The following is an 11476-nucleotide window of genomic DNA, read 5'->3' as shown; positions in this document are numbered from 1 at the left end:
AACATTCACTATGTCGCACATGACAGTTTCATCCCTTTTTCTAATAACCATTCCTTTGACAGGTTCCTTTTTTCGGATAAAAACTAATGAATCGTTTTTCCCATAAACGAAATCTTCAAGAAATCTTTTCCTCAACCAGTCATATCACCCGGCCGTTGGTTGTCAAATCCGTTTCCATTTCCCCATTTTTCACAACGGTTAAAACGATTATCAACCCCACGTTCAGGCGGTGTGTGATAATGACACTGTTTTGCAATAAATGTTCCATTTTCCCGGAAATCTTTTATTTTTGATTTATTTTATCTATGGCTGATAATGGTAAAATCCCAAAGGTTTTTAACTTTAACAGCTATAAATGAATCAATTACATTATTTTTTGAAATCCGGAGGTATAAAAACCCCCAAGATAGCTTTTACGCTATCTGAATCCTTCGACGAACTCTTTTTCTTCTCCATTTTCTTGCTCAAATAGTTTTCTGCAAGTTCTCAAAACCTTTTAACAAAAATGGTGAAATATGTTGTTTCAAGGAAGCAATCAAAAGCTTCCGACCCTGCTAGCCCAACTGGTTCTGAATCCATCATCAAGGATCAAACCCCTTCCATCGCATCGAGCAACTTCAGAGCCATTTTTGAAGATCATCCTTCATATAACAAGGCTATCAGACTGATGATCAAATTCCTTCCCAAACATCCATTGTATAGCACATTCAATGCTTTCACAGAAGCGTTCCAATGGCATTCCTCTTCAAGTGTGCATTCTCTGCATTCAGTTCAAGCCACAACCTTTAAGAAGTGCATCTCAATTTGGTGGATGTTTCACTGGTGGTTCAAACAAAAGACAAATTTCTGGAAGCAATAAACTTAGGGTTCTTCCCTCGACAAGATTTTACTCTCCAAGCCCTAACGATGTGGTGTCAACTCTGTACCAAATGGGTTACCAAAAGAAACTCAAAGGGATCGGCGAGCTTAAGAAAAAATCAACTTCCGAATGTGTGGCAGTTTGTGTGTTACTTCATCATCAGAAGTCTCTCCAGAAGAACATGTGGAATGGAAAACATGGGGATCAAGCTCCTGGAACTTGTTTGGAGCATCTACACTGGAAACGCTGTAAATTACGGTCAAATTCTATTAGAAGATTTCTTGCAGTACATTCCCAAGGAAGCTCCAAGAGAAGATCTAACTGATCTCACTTTTGCTTGATTTTGGTCGCTATGCATCTCAGATTTGCACATGGATGCCAAGCTGGATATGGGCAACGACAAGAACTTGTTTTCCACTCGCGATCTGAAAAGGTACACAGTCTCTAAAGATCAAACTATTTTCAGACCCCTTAGGAGATTGCCTATGTATATTTTGGAGTCCATTAGACTTACAACTCTTGATGTAGCTGACCATATTGTGGCTACGAGTGGTGTTGACCCATACCACTCTTCCCCGCCCAGAACAAGTCAGACTACCGCAACCCTTACCATAACATAGGTTCCTAATAGTACTGCTGTTCCAACAGCAACACAAGTTCCCCCTACCGCAGACCCATCTGCTCTGCCCAAAACAAAAAGAGTTAAATCTCTTGTCATCACCAAAAAAACTCCAGTGAACATAGTGAAAAAGGGAGTTACTCCTTCCAAGAAATGCAAATCCAAAACCGGAGAATCCTCTGTTGCAGTTCATCACTTTCCCTCAAAAACTCAAGATCCCCCAGTCAATGTTACAGATGATTCTCATCATGAGTCTTTGAACTCAGGAAATGTGTTTAGACGGAAGAAACTCAAACTTACCCCCAGTCAAAGCCAAATGCGTACCACAACTTATACCGCAGTTTCTCATAAGACTCTGGTAGTCGTTGGAGCTACCGCAGGTTCACCCGTTCATACCCAATCTCACCACTCAGATACAACAAGTGTATCTGGTTCATCTCACCATGAAGATACACCCCAACCGGATCCCAAGTGGATCCTATTGGTTCGAGTCGCCCTAAGGTCTCCATGGCATCACACTTGCACTACTTTGAGCCTGAGGAGTTAAGCTCCATTTTTATTTGTGTCGCAAAAACACTGCAAACACCTGTTGCACCGTAGGGCAGTTCTTCAGCCCTTACCAAAACTGAGTCAAGTCCATACTTGACTTCAGGTCAAGGAGACCGAGGAAGCTCAGGAAATCATATTCAACCACCGTTACTTAAAAGTGGTCTAGGCCTGGGGAGCACAATCATGCATGCAACCATGAACCCGAGGGATACCTCAGTGCGACATCAAGGATTTGACGGTTACCAATCTGATGATTCTTGGACTCGATATCGTCCAAGTACTGAGTCCGAAATCAGGAAGTTCGAAGCGTTCAAAAGGGAAATTCAATCTAGGAACGCTCAGCAAGTTCAACAACAACAACAAAAAGAGAAGGATCTTCAAACAGTTTCAAAATATTGGGCAGACTCTTTCAGTAACGCGAAAATTGTTCACGACATCTTGGAGACTCAACAATGGATGTATCAGATGGAAGCAACAACTCAACAAGCCCAATTCATGGAAGGTGGTGTTGGTCCATCAAAGCCTCCTCAAAATGATGAAATCCACGATTATAATGACGATGGAACCGCAATAGAGATAAACTCAGGTCCAATTTTCGGCCTTGATGATATTGACTTGGAAGATGTTCAGCAGCAGTGGCGGATGCTCTTAGGGGACAGAGGGGGCCATGGCCCCCCTGGTTTTGAGGTTCCTAATACCTGCATATCTATATATATATATATATATATATATATATATATATATATATATATATATATATATATATATATATATATCTTTTGGTAATGAAATAATTGTTCTGACTGATTAGCCCCCTTTTTTTTATATGCTTACGATGTCTATGTAGTATAACTTATAAATTTAGATATAGAAACTAGATAAATAATTGATCAAAATTTCCGAAAATCTCTGAAAAATTCAAAAATTAAAACCAATCCTTTCTTGTTATACACAATATATCAGGAAACTCCTTTTAACCTCCTTAAAAAACAAAAAATCTAATCTAATTTACACTTATCTTTTAAGTTGAAAAATATGTAAACCTCAAAAGTTTATTTCTCTAAATCTCATATCCGATTGAATAACACAGCTTCCAGAAACAATCTCAAACTGACCGAAAGATAAGCCGCCGCCGCCGCTGTCGGAGTGTGCGCCTCCTCCACAGGTCCTGTGATGCGTGCCGACCTCTCTCCTCTTTGCCGGTCACAACATCTCCTTACTCCGTTGTGCACTCTTGCTGGTTGCCGATCTCCATCACCGGTCTCCTCTCCGTCTCCTCTCCGCCAGATGTAGTATATTGTAATTGTACTTCTCTTTATCTTTCTTGATTTCTTTCTCAATTACTGTGAATGACTATATGAGATTGTGAAATCTTTATCTTTATTTGATAGAGAGTACATTTTAAAAAATGTGCCAAATAAAATTATTATTTTATGTAATAAAAATTTAATTATTGATACTTCTGTTTTCTTACTGTCTAACTAGTAAAATGTGGAAGAAACTCTGGTATTAATATGTATATGCAATTTATAACTTACCGGTATAAAATGAAAATTATTAAAATGATGAACTATATTATCTTTTTTAAGTATGAAATAATATTAAAGTAAGAACTGTAACATACAAAAAATATGAAATAAGTAAAAATAAAAAAGGAAATTTACGATGATTAAGTAGAAATTTATAATAAAAGTTATATTTATCACTAGAGAATGTTTTTGATGAAAATATTCTTAAAAACCGCTACGATTGTTTCCGATGAAAATATCTTCGTTCCTAGTTTAGAATTTTGATGTCATAATAATCGACCAATAATTGTTTATATTGTTTGGATCTCGAGTTTTGATTTCGGCACCCCTAATTCTTAGGCTTGTGTTCCGCCCCTGTTCAGCAGCCCCTTCATTAAGAAGAATTCATGATGTTATTTGAAGATGAAGAGTCGAGTGGATCCTAACACTCCACCTTGAAGCCAAAAGTGAAGAAAAAGAAAAAAAATGCAGTATCAAGAAAGGAGTTTCTAAGGTGCCGTTTGATTTTTTGAAGCAAAAATTCATGAAGTCTGCAGACCACCTCTGCATTCCTTTGCAGTAGAAGAGGTGGACCAAACGGCTGCAGACTGTAATAAGAAGCGTGTTTGTTTTTTTAACATCTGCATACTACTGCAAATATTAAAATGTAACATACAGATATCTAGGTATGGGAATTTGAGTATTTTATTTTGGGGAATGAGGAGACTCGGCGAGTTGACGCCTCAACTCGTCGAGTAGGATCGCATTTTGGGGACCAGTTTAATGAAGGGACTCGACGAGTCGGGTATTTGGACTCGCCGAGTCGTCGCTGTCAAGGAAAATCCTAATTGTCCGGGTTTTGGACCTATTTAAAGGCCCTTATGGCCTTCAGTGGCGGCCACCTACACCTTTGAGAGACTCCAATCGAACCAGAGAGCTGAGAGAGTGAAGAAGAGCCATTTTAGAGCATTCTTGAGGTGGTTGTGCAATGGAGTAGTCATTTCCAGCAAAGGGAGGTCAAGGGGGTGTCGATTCAGAGCTTTTGAGCTTGCATCTTCACCATGGAGGTACCAAATCGTTCTCCCTTTTCTGTTTTGGGTAAGATTGGTGATTTTAGGGTTTTCTAGCTTCTTTTATGGCATGATTTGTGGAGTATAGTGTCCCATTGAGTGTGAAGCCATAGATTTGGACCCAAAGAGGTCCAAAGAGTCCCTTCCATCCTGCTTTATGCATTCTATTTGGAGTTTTGAGCTAGGGTTGTTATGTAATGAAGGGTTTCACCCAAATGAGCTTGTAGAACCTTGCATGAGTGCCCAAGGTTCGACCTTTTCGTGATTATTGGCTTTGCGGGAGTTAGATCTATGGTTTGATGAAGCAGATCTGACCTCAGAAGGTCAGATGAGGGTTGTCATGGGAGCAACTCGCCGAGTCCATAGGCAGACTCGACGAGCCGAGTCGGGGTTGCCCCACGATTCGTTGCCGAGTAACTCGACGAGTGGAGAGGGAACTCGTCATGTCTAAGAGGTTTAAAAAGGATTTAGAGAACCCGTATGGACTCGCCGAGTCACTCTTGTGTACTCGCCGAGTCTGGTCAGTGTTGACCGTTGACTGGAGTTGTCTTATGTTGACTTTAGGAGTTTTGGTCAACAGAGGTAATAGAGGTCAGGGAAGGGTAAAATGGTCTTTTACCCATTACCTGACTAGAGAAGGAAAGAGTAATCGCCGGTTAATTAGATTTGGGACTTCGAGTATTAATTAGAGATATTTGCCATATGTGTTAAGCGGTGGCAAGTCCGAGGTTCGCATGTGCAGATAATTGCTTTCTGATTGCCAGGTGAGTCTTCTCCCTATAGTTTACCTTGAGTAGGTAACCAGGGTTATGTGACAGATTATTTATATGATGTGTATGTTATGTGTTGTACTGCATTATTTCTATGTGATTTATGTTGTGCATGTTTACAGAGTTAGAACCGGAAGGTTCCCAGAGTTAGCACCGGAAGGTTCACAGAGTAGGGTCCACGGACCCACAAAGTTATAGCCTCAAGTGGCTAATATGTGTTATGTGTAGTATTTTGGGGAACTCACTAAGCTTCGTGCTTACGGTGTTTTGTGTTATGTGTTTCAGGTTTCTCTTAGGATCATGGGACGGCACCGACTCGATTGTGCACACCAGAGAAAGAGTCATGTTTTGAGGATCCTGGTTTATTATGCAAGTGAAAATGGGGTTATGTTTTGTAATTCAATTATGAATGAGATTTTAAGCAAAGTGTTTTTAAGAATTAAATGATTATTTTTAAATGAAAAATTGTTTTTTGAAATTTTCGGTGTTACAAGTTTGTATCAGAGCCTTGGTTTGAGGGATTCGGATGCGCCTTCGGGTAAATCTGGACTCAAACTGAGGAAGTAAGAAAAGTTTTCAAAGAAATAATTTTCTAAAGCGAATAAGAGTTCAAAGAGAAAGCGAGAAAGAGCAGTGTGTATAATTAGCCAGAGCCCGAACGGTGATTTCTCAAAATACCCTTACTTTTGTGTTATGAGATATTTATGACGCACTTTATGAGATATTATTGCATGCTAGAAATAGGCTAGGTATTCCATATCTTAGGACTAGAGTGGCCTGATTTGTGATGCCTTAGCCTAGGAATTGCTATTATATGCGATGTGCTTTTGAGTATGTGATGAGTGAGAATATTTAGTTGGAATCCTTTAGGGGATTTGAGTAGAGGAGTAATCTAGGGGAGATACCTAGATAAGTACCGTGGTACTTAGCGAAAGAATAGTTAGAACCCGTGAGGGGAAGAGTTGCAGAGTTCAGTGGTACTTTCGAGGATGAGCAGAGGAAGCGGAGTTATCACCCAGAGTGAGTCATATATATTCTTCGATGCTCGAATGCTACTTGCTTCATGCTTTGTGGAACTCTCGATGATGGGAGTAAGCTACCAAGCGAATATGACGATATTCAGGAGGTAGATGGCTGGCATCATTAGGAGCTCTTCAGCAGCTGATGGCAGAGAAGTGTGGGAATCTAGGAAGAGCCTAGGGAGTAACTTTAGCCAGATGAGTGCGCTGGCAGAGTAGAGAATTTTGCTGGGGAGCGAGCGCACAACGGAATTGGTGAACGAGAAGGTCGAGCAGCTACTTAGGAGCTCCGGGATAGTCTGTGTGGAAAGTATGGGTAGATGTGGCAGGTAGTATGGGCCCGTACTACTGAAAGCAGAGGACCCATACTTGATACAGGGAGTATTCTGAAGGTTCTAATGAGCGTATTGAGGAGTGATGTTATGGTTCGAGTACCATACATCGGAGCGGATTGAGGAGTGATGTTATGGTTCGAGTACCATACATCGGAGCAGATGGAGGAGTGATGCTATGGTTCGAGTACCATACATCAGAGCAGATTGAGGAGTGATGTTATGGTTCGAGTACCATACATCGAAGCAGATGGAGGAGTGATGTTATGGTTCGAGTACCATACATCGGAGCGGATTGAGGAGTGATGTTATGGTTCGAGTACCATACATCGGAGCAGATGGAGGAGTGATGCTATGATTCGAGTACCATACATCGGAGCAGATTGAGGAGTGATGTTATAGTTCGAGTACCATACATCAGAGCAGATGGAGGAGTAATGCTATGGTTCGGGTACCACACACCGGAGAATATTGAGAAGAGATGTCATGGGATGGGTACCATGGTTCGTAGTGAATGATGCTTGAGGTTCTCCGGTTATCCGGTCGCGATTGATGAGGTAGATATTGTACGCTATGGGTTTTAGGCCCGTGGGCCATGATTGAGTTCGAAGAGGCGTCCCTTGAGAGGGAGGTCGAGAGCCTTTCAGAGTATTTTGGTAAGGAGTCAGAGGGAAGGGAGAATTTCGGTCTGAGTTGAGCAATCAGTCGATAGAGGAGATGTCACCTTCTATGACCTGGGTGGTGCTAATTATGTTCGTGTGCGGAACATGAGAGGCATGATGTTTAAGTTTTGGGTTTGGGGTTAAAACCTACAGGTTGTCATTGATGATGATTTTCCATCAGAGTATCAGGTAGCATGTGTGCCGCGAGGCAGTGATTTACCATGAGCAGATAGTCAGTTGGGACTAAGATAGTCGAGGACCACGTACCTATTTGAGTATAGTAGGGTGTATTGTAGAGGTATCAGTGGAGAGTCCAATCGAGTTAATCAGTGCAGTGGTTTTTCTATCTATGTTGGGTATTGAATATGGGAGTGGGTCCCTGTTCTTGGGATGATCCATGTGTTGGAACGTCGGTTGATGAGACGAGGTGGGGGAGTATGATGATTTCATGGTCCAGTCTATGAGTCAGTGATGTTTTTGGACAGTTGAGTTGTTTGGTATTGGATTGGTACGAGACTTGGAACGACTAGAGGCAGTCGTGACGAGAAGTTCTTGAGGATTTCATCTGAGGTTCAGAGTTATGAGATCGATTGATTTCCTTAAGGGGGATTATCGGGCGTTGCGTAGCACTTTCCAGGGGCAGGTGCGTTATTGCTAGTGAAAATAGTTTGTGAGGTTATTGATGTGTCAGATAGTGATGGTTCGAACCCTAAGTGGGGGAGAACCGGGTGGTTTATTGAGAGAACCAGGGATTTGTGCAAGAGCGGTTAGGGGTTGGATACAGAAACCTGCGGCTTGAATTCATGAGATCAGGGTCATTGGTGATCAAGGAAAGGTGTAGGGCGAGATAATGCATGTGCTATATGTCGGAGAGAAGGATGGGTGTCTCCACGGTGGGTGGTCAATGGTCAGGAATCTGGTGGTGGTCAGAGTCGTTTCAAGTGGAAGACTCGTAATGATGGTATGGGCAGTTGAGAACTTCTGAGTTGAATTATGGGTAGAAGATTGTCGAGTAGTCAACTCCCGGGCTGGGATGTGTATTCTTTCTTGGATTTTGATCAGTAGTGGAAAGGGTTTCGGAGGATCATCAGTGTGTTCTAAAGAGTTAGCGTCTTCCTTGTATTCCAATTGAGTGTTTGGATGCACTGAAGTTGCGCATTGAGTGAAATAGGAAATTATTATGGGATTCAGAGGAAATGTATTGTTGTATGTGTATGGTGCTGGGAGTAAGGGGATCAGTGATAGAGGCGGGACATTGTGATGCTCTGTTAGGGTGTTCCATGGTTTCCGCGTATAGCGTCCCGATTTCGGAGTTATTTAGAGTCTTGGGTTTAAGATGACTAGTGATGTATCATGTATCCATGGTTCCAGTGGGATCCCTTCATGTATTGTCATCAAGGGAGATTATTTAAGGAAATGGATCTCCGCAGAGGTAGGTTCTATGTTATGGCGGTTGCCGCCAGAGTCTGTAATGCATATCAGGGCAAGTGTGTGTGTAACTATCTATGATAGTCCTCGGTGCATGAGTTAGTGAACATAGTGGGGCGTTGTAATGAGAATGAGAGTATAGGGTGAAGCTACGAGGAGCCGTAGTATTCACCAGTCAGAGGGTGATGTGATGCTACGGGGAGCCGTAGTACTCACAAGTGAGTGAGAGAGAGAGAGAGAGAGAGAGAGTCGTGATGCTACGGGGAGCCGTAGTATTTGCCAGTCATAGGGTGTTGTGATGCTACGGGGAGCCGTAGTACTCACAAGTGAGAGAGAGAGAGAGAGAGAGAGTCGTGATGCTACGGGGAGCCGTAGTATTCGCTAGTTAGAGGGTGTTGTGATCCTACGGGGAGTTGTAGTACTCACAAGTCAGAGGGAGGGAGTCGTGGTACTATGGGGAGCCGTAGTACTCACTAGTTAGTTTGCGTTGTGATACTACGGGGAGCCATAGTACTCACTAGTCAGAGGCTGTCGTAATGTTGCGGGAAGCCATAGTACCCACTAGACGGCAAGAGAGTGTGATGTTGGAGTGTTCTCAGATAAGTGCATGATGTAGAAGAGTTTTAGGCTTGAGTAGCCCTAGTGTTGAGTTTTTGGAGCCTAGTTGTTAAACCGGGGCGAGACTGGGGTCTCCGTCTCTGTCGGGAGGGTCAGCGAGGCGCGTGGGAGAATATGCGCAGCAGACGCCAGAGGTTAGAGCTGAGTCGATCTGCGATTGGATTGTATTTTCTTTTATGAGGAAAAGGGAATTTCGTGACTTGCGTGTCACTGGGCCGTGATAGTGGTCACATGGAGGAAGTTAGTGAGATATTTTGGATCATGTTATGTGTGACCTTTGGGGGTTCAGTTGTGGGGCCAAAAGCTGACCTGGTGCTCGGTATCGAATATGAATATGAGAAATGAGCTAGAGTTTACCATAGTGATGGCTGTGGACACTTCAGAGCGAGTGAACGATTCAGACATTCGAGGATATGTTTCGGGCAGGTGTATTAGATTTCGGGGGGAAATTGTGGCCCGTATTTGCCCTTAGCCGAGTTTTCCTACAACAGCCATCATTAGTGCATCAGTATGCCACCGTTTGAGCTGTTGTAGGGAAAGGGGTATCGGACCCCATTTGCTGGGGAGAGGTCAAGCAACGTGTGATGGGAAGTACAGAGATCGTGCTTCAGACGTTAGAGCAGATACAATAGGTCAGACAGAGGTTGTTGACCGCTCAGAGTCGCCAGAAGAGTTATGCAGACATGCGCCGGTCCGAGCTCGAATTTTTGGTCGGTGACTTTGCACTCCTGAAGGTCTCTCCTTGGAAAAGAGTGATCCGATTCAGGAAGAGGGGCAAGTTGGGGCCTCAATATATCGGTCCTTTTTGGGTGATCACGAGGGTAGGCAGGGTAGCCTACCGGTTGGAGCTACCTGCAGAGCTAGGTGAGATCCATGACACTTTCCATGTGTCGCAGCTGCGAAAGTGTATAGCCGAGGAGTCGACACTAGTGCCATTAAAGGATATTCAGGTGGATGTGGTCCTGGACTATGTTGAGAGACCGGTGGCTATTCGGGATCGAAAGACCAAGGTTCTGAGGAACAAAGAGGTGCCTCTGGTGCAGGTCCAGTGGCAACACCGGAAGGCGTCAGAGCTTACTTGGGAACCGGAGCGCGAGATGCGTGAGCAGTATCCGGAGTTGTTTCCAGAGTAAGACTTCGAGGGCGAAGTCTGATTCTAGTGGGGGAGAATTGTAACATCCGGATATCCAGGTATGGGAATTTGAGTATTTTATTTTGGGGAATGAGGAGACTCGGCGAGTTGACGCGTCAACTCGTCGAGTAGGATCGCGTTTTGGGGACCAGTTTAATGAAGGGACTCGACGAGTCGGGTATTTGGACTCGCCGAGTCGTCGCTGTCAAGGAAAACCCTAATTGTCCGGGTTTGGGACCTATTTAAAGGCCCTTATGGCCTTCAGTGGCGGCCACCTACACCTTTGAGAGACTCCTATCGAACCAGAGAGATGAGAGAGTGAAGAAGAGCCATTTTGGAGCATTCTTGAGGTGGTTGTGCAATGGAGTAGTCATTTCCAGCAAAGGGAGGTCAATGGGGGTGTCGATTCAGAGCTTTTGAGCTTTCATCTTCACCATGGAGGTATCAGATCATTCTCCCTTTTCTGTTTTGGGTAAGATTGGTGATTTTAGGGTTTTTCTAGCTTCTTTTATGGCATGATTAGTGGAGTATAGTGTCCCATTGAGTGTGAAGCCATAGATCTGGACCCAAAGAGGTCCAGAGAGTCCCTTCCATCCTGCTTTATGCATTCTATTTGGAGTTTTGAGCTAGGGTTGTTATGTAATGAAGGGTTTCACCCAAATGAGCTTGTAGAACCTTGCATGAGTGCCCAAGGTTCGACCTTTTCGTGGTTATTGGCTTTGAGGGAGTTAGATCTATGGTTTGGTGAAGCAGATCTGACCTCAAAAGGTCAGATGAGGGTTGTCATGGAAGCAACTCGCCGAGTCCATAGGCAGACTCGACGAGCCGAGTTGGGGTTGCCCCGCGATTCGTTGCCGAGTAACTTGATGAGTGGAGAGGGAACTCGTCATGTCTAAGAGGTTTAAAAAGG

The sequence above is a fragment of the Lactuca serriola genome, chromosome 2, assembly GCF_051521515.1.
Source record: "Lactuca serriola cultivar US96UC23 chromosome 2, Lser_US96UC23_V15, whole genome shotgun sequence".
In the NCBI taxonomy this organism is placed as follows: domain Eukaryota; kingdom Viridiplantae; phylum Streptophyta; class Magnoliopsida; order Asterales; family Asteraceae; genus Lactuca; species Lactuca serriola.
Note: the sequence above shows the minus strand (reverse complement) of the source record.